At 37.5% G+C, this 6324-nt stretch overlaps 1 non-coding gene across 1 annotated transcript; it reads right to left on the bottom strand.

The window, feature by feature from the left end:
• Nucleotides 1-5187: 5187 nt before the first annotated feature.
• On the bottom strand, nucleotides 5188-5292 carry LOC120884557 (U6 spliceosomal RNA). The gene has a single exon (XR_005726992.1). It is a non-coding gene; the product is annotated as a U6 spliceosomal RNA (small nuclear RNA).
• Nucleotides 5293-6324: the final 1032 nt, after the last annotated feature.

Genomic DNA, 6324 nt, shown 5'->3' on the forward strand with positions numbered 1-6324 from the left:
AAAAATTATAAAAAAAAAGAATCTTTGTCTAAAAATAAACAAAAAATAAAAATCTTTGGGGATGGGGATGTATCTCAGTGGTAGAAAGCTTGCCTAGCACATAAAGCCCTGGTTTTCATTCCCAGTGGAAAAACCAAAAATATTTGTCTAACCTGGGGTCATGATGTTTTATTGTTTGACTTTTCACATTTAGGTCTACAGTCTACAGTCTACTTGGAATTGATTTTTGATATAGGTTTGGCGTCAAGAACCATATTTTCTGGGCTGGGGATGTGGCTCAAGCAGTAGCACGCTCGCCTGGCATGTGTGCGGCCCGGGTTTGATCCTCAGCACCACATACCAACAAAGATGTTGTGTCCGCCGAGAACTAAAAAAATAAATATTAAAAAAATTCTCTCTCTCTCTCTCTCTCTCTCTCTCACCTCTCTCTTTTAAAAAAAAAGAACCATATTTTCCACATAGATATTTGTTATCTTTTATTGAAAATTCCTTTCTCCACAGCTCTGCCTTGTCACTTTTGTCATAAAACAGTATCCATGTGTACATGGGTCTATTTCTGGACTTTTTAAAAAATTTTTTTTTTGCAGGGGATACCAAGAATTAAACTCAGGAGTACTCAACCACTGAGCCATATCCTGAGCCCTATTTTGTATTTTAGAGACAGGGTCTCAGTGAGTTTCTTAACGCCTCACTGTTACTGAGGCTGGCTTTGAACTCAGGATCCTCTTGTCTCAGCCTCCCTAGCCGCTGGCATTACAGGTGTATACCACCTCCCCCAGCGATATTTTATTTTGAGACAGGGTCTCCCTAAGTTGCTTAGGGTCTTGTTAAGTTGCTGAGCCTGGCTCTGAACTTGTGATCCTCTTGCCTCAACCTCCTTAGTTGCTGGGATTACAGGAGTGCGCCACTGAGCCTGGTTGGATTCTTTCTTCTATCCCATGTGCCAGCATCACACTGTCTTCATTACAATTACTTTAAGACCTGACACTTGATCGTTTGAATCTTCTGATTTTGCTCTTCTTCTATTTCATCTTTTTCATGTAGTACTGAGGATCAAACGCAGGGCTTTATGCATGCTCAGTATGTTCTCTATCACTGAGCTACACCCCAGCCCAGTTTTACTTTTTCCAAGTTTTTCTTGCTTATTCTTGGTTCTTTATAGAACTTTCAGAATTTGTTTGCCTATTAGATATCTGTTAGGAACCAGACATACCTGTAATCCTAGCATTTCAGGAAGATGGGGCAGGAGGATAGCAATTTCCAGGCCCCCTTCAGCAACTTAGTGAAACCCCACCTCAAAATAAAAAATAAAAAGGTCTGGGGATGTAGCTAAGCAACATAGTGAAACCCCACCTCAAAATAAAAAAATTTAAAGATCTGGGGATGTAGAGTGCCCCTGGGTTCAATACCCAGTACCATGGAATGAAAACAAAAACCATACCAAACCAAAACAAATTATTGAGCTCAATAATAGACAACTTGTTTTACAAGTGAGGGACCCTGGGTTGAATTCCTAGCACTGTGAAACAAAACCAAAACCCACAAGTTTCAAATCAAATCAAACAAACAAAAACTCTCTCTTGGCATGGCACATGCCTGTAATCCCAGTGGCTCAGGAGGCTGAGAAAGGAGGATTGCGAGTTCAAAGCTAGCCTCAGTAATAGTCAGGCACTAAGCAACTCAGTGAGACCCTGTCTTTAAAATACAAAATAGGGGTGGGGATGTGGCTCACCCCCAAAGGAAAACAAACAAACAAACAAACAAACAAACAAAAACTCTCTTGGTTTCTTTTCTTCTTTTTATGGCAGGGAGGTGTTTGGGCATGATGTGGATTCTTTTTTTTTTTTTGTACCAGGGATTGAACTCAGGGATGCTTAACTACTGAGCCACATCCCTAGCCCTTTTTATTTTTGAGACAGGGTCTCATTACATGGCTTAGGCCCTTGCTTCATTGCTGAGGTTGTTCTCAAATTGTGAGGGGATGCTGTGGATTGAACCCAGGGTCTCATACCTGCTAGGCAAGTGCTCCATTACTGAGCTACACCCTCCAATTTTTGTTTGGGGGTTATATTGAACCTATAGATAAATATGGGAGAATTAATATCTTTAAAATACTAAGACTTCAAATTTATGGACATGGCATATTGGAGGCATTGTTGATTTCTTTTTTCTCTCATACTGTGTATGTCAGTACCTCCTGTTAGGTTATAAATATATCCAGAATCTGAGTACTTTTCACTACCCCCATTGGTTCAAGTCTCCATATTTCATCTGTATTATTGCAATACTGATAAAACACAACTGATCTGAAACAACTGATAAGAAACAACTGATCTCTTAGTAAGGCATTCAGGGTGATGTTCATATTGGGTTGTGTATTACTGATTTATAGGAGTTTTTTATATATAAGATTCAAGTCCTTTGTTAATGTATCATAAACATTTTTGACTGTACTTGACTTACCATGAATTTTTAAAATTAAAATGGTTTTATTAGCTTTTCTTTTAATATAAACATGAGAAATAAAAACCACATAATTTGTAACATTCTTTTAAAAATAAAACTGCAATTAATATTTGAATATCCAAGCTCTGAACTCCATAAATAATGTTTTTTTTCCTTGAGGTGGTAGATTGTAATATTTCAAATATCATTATTTATCACCTATGTCTGTCCTTTAAAAATGATGGAAACTGCAGGGCTGGGACTGTGGCTCAGCGGTAGGGCACTTGCCTAGCATGTGTGAGGCACTGGGTTTGATTCTCAGCACCATGTATAAATAAATAAAATAAATATCTATCAACAACTAAGAAAAAAGATTTTTAAAATGATGGAAACTGGAGCACTCAGTACAACATGAAGCATTGTTACATTGAAGAGTATTCCTGGCTCATAAGTGCAAGATTCCTAGGATTACATTTACAAAGAGAAATGGATTTCACATAGTTTAGAACACTAATTTTTTTATTTAAAAAAAATCACTTGATTTTCCTTTTTTTTTTTTAAGAGAGAGAAGAGAATTTTAATATTTATTTATTTATTTTTTTAGTTTTTGGCAGACACAACATCTTTCTTTGTATGTGGTGCTGAGGATCGAACCCGGGCTGCACGCATTCCAGGCAAGCGCGCTACCGCTTGAGCCACATCCCCAGCCCCACTAATCTTTTTATATTTCAAATTTAGGTGACAAATTTAACTAATTTGATTTAGTTATCAATCTCTTATGTTATTTACTCCTTGCTTGAAGTAGAGGTTCTCAAGGTTCATGTAAGTTCTCTCTTATATAGTAGGACTTGAAATGAGATACCTACAACCAGGTTAACACTGAGGATTAAAAAAAAAGAAAAAAAAAACAACTTTCATATCACCTGCTATTAGGGTCCAATTCCTTTTCATTTATTACATGTGAATTAACACTCATCATTCATAATCTTCCTTTACAAAATCTATAGAAAAGAAATTTAGGTGATCAAAGCAGATACAACACAACCCTGCATAAAACTGCTTTAAAAGAGAAGGGTACTTTTTTTTTTAAACTTTTTTAACCTTTATTATTTATCTCCACAAATTTTAGTGCAATTTTAAGCTTTGACACCTGTAGAAGTATAAACGCTACAAACTTCAGAACATCATTTGAAAGTTAAACTACATCTCCCCCAAACTTAAACTTAATTTTGCAAAAATATTGAGCCCTCAATTCTTTGTTCCAGTCAATGTTTGCCATCTTTTTTTTTTTTTAAGAAAAGGGAGGAATAGGGAAAACTTAGAGAGAGAGGATTTCCCAATATTTTTATTTTTTATCCCTGTATGTGGTGCTGAGGATCGAACCTGGGCCACACTCATGACAGGCAAGTGCGCTACCGCTTGAGCCACATCCCCAGCCCAATGTTTGCCCTCTTAAAGAGGGACTGCTAACAAAAAAAAATTGAAAAGCTCAACATCCAAATTTATAAAGTTAAAGAGAAATGCAATTAAACCCCCAAATGATGCCTTGAAAGAGTTTGTAGTTTTTACACTTCCACAGTAGGGCATAGTTACCAAAACTAAAATTGCAATAAAACTTTCAGGATACCTGGTCTTTATCTGCTCAGTTATCACTGGACCACCATGTTGGCTAGCATTATGAAAATATCTTTTAATACATTTACTTAATAAGAGGAAAATTATCAGAAAGTGAGAAGCACCATTAATAGTTCATAAAAAATGTAGTGTTGACCCAACTGAAGTAGGTAGTCAATAGGTGATACGTTCTCTTTATGATCCCAAACATGCCAAAATGCTAATAAATAGTGACACAAAATACATGAATGGCAAATGTTATCCAGTAGCTTTTTGATTTAAACTGATTGCCAATAATGAATAGTAGCTTCAATGATATGATACAGTGGGAAGGAAGAAACTTCAATACCTAAAAATGTTACAGTTTGCTCCTAAGTGGCTTCACGAGTGTTAAGTGGGCTGGGGGGTGGGCCAGTGCATTTTTAGCACATGCTAGGCCCTGGCTTTGAGCCCCAGCACCCCCAAAAAAATTTTAAAAATAAGAGTACATGTTTTAATGGTAATACTGCATCACTTCTAAAGGCATATGCAGCAATGGGGAAGGGGAAGAAAAACAGAAAAAACAAAAAGTTATATAGTTAGTATATTTAAAAATACAAATGTTTAAATGATTAATTAAAAAAACCTCAGGGGGTGGTGGTGCTGGGGTTGTGGCTCAGTGTTAGAGCGCTCACCTAGCATGTGTGGGGCCCTGGGTTCGATCCTCAGCACCACATGGAATAAATAAAAAAAATAAAGGTATTGTGTCCAACTACAACTAAAAAAAAAAAAATTCTTAAAAAAAAATTAAAAAACCTAACGTAGTTCATAGCTATTGGCCTACACAGTAAGCAAATATCTACATGTGGGTTGAGAGCTTTTGCTTTGGAGTGGTTTTTGCTAACTCTGTTTACATGAAAAAGGACAGAAAGTGTGTTTGTTGCTTTGACAAGGTCCCATTCTTTCCTATGGAGTGCAACTGTCATTGTCCATGAGTCTCTTGAATTCGAGGTCTTTCCTTCTGATGAAAATACTAATTTTTCTGGTGTTTTTAACAGGAGTGGTGATATTTCATCTAGTCTTTGTAGATGAGAGGCTTATGATGTTATTACCCCTCAATTCTCCCTTTTAAGAGAGGATAACATTAAATAAAATATGGAACGCTTCACGAATTTGCGTGTCATCCTTATGCAGTGGCCATGCTCTTCTCTGTATCATTCTAATTTTAGTATATGTGCTGCCAGAAGCAAGCACACCATTAATTGTTTGTTTGTTTTGGATGGATGGAGTTATTTTGATGATCTAATAGGTCAAACTTTGGCTAATTTTTGTTGTTGTTGGTACTGGGGATTGAACCCAGGGGCCATTTTACCATTGAACTACATCTATCCCCATCCCTTTTTATTTTATCTTTTTAAAGAGAGAGAGAGAGAGAGAGAGAATTTTAATATTTATTTTTTAGTTTTCGGCAGACACAACATCTTTGTATGTGGTGCTGAGGATCAACCTGGGCCACATGCATGCCAGGCGAGCGCACTACTGCTTGACCCAGCCCCCTTTTAATTTTTTTTTTTTTTTTTTTTTTTTTAAAGAGTGAGTGAGAGAGAGGGAGACAGAGAGAGAGAGAGAGAGAATTTTAACATTTATTTATTTTTTCTTAGTTCTCGGCGGACACAACATCTTTGTTGGTATGTGGTGCTGCTGAGGATCGAACCCGGGCCACACGCATGCTAGGCGAGCGCGCTACCGCTTGAGCCACATCCCCAGCCCCCCCTTTTAATTTTTTGAGACTGTCTCTAAGTTGCTTAGGGCCTTGCTAAATTGCTGAGGTTGGCTTTGAACTTGCAATCCTCCTGCGTCATTCTCCCTAGTTGCTGGAATTACAGTTGTAGGCTACTGTGCCTTTACAAGAATATTTTTAGATGTGTGAAATAATATCACTTCTTTTTAAAAGCCCTCCAGTGGTTTCTCATGTCAGAACAAAGGCCCTAAAAAGCCTTATTAAGGTTTCCTGTGATCTTAAAGTAGGTTTCCACCTTGACCTCATTCACTAATACTCCACCGGCTCACCTTCCACTTCCAACATGCACTGACCCTTCTTTGATCATGCCACACACTTTGGATTGGAAAGCTTTCCCTTCAGGTGCCTGCATGGCTCATTCCTTTGCCTTTGTCAGTCATACCTTCTATTAAGCTCTTCCTAGCATGCCCTAAAATGTCAGCACACCCCAAACTTCCTATTCATTTCCTTATTTTCCTCCTTGCTATTTACCTTTATCTAACATA

Source organism: Ictidomys tridecemlineatus, chromosome 3, assembly GCF_052094955.1.
Source record: "Ictidomys tridecemlineatus isolate mIctTri1 chromosome 3, mIctTri1.hap1, whole genome shotgun sequence".
NCBI classification, from domain to species: domain Eukaryota; kingdom Metazoa; phylum Chordata; class Mammalia; order Rodentia; family Sciuridae; genus Ictidomys; species Ictidomys tridecemlineatus.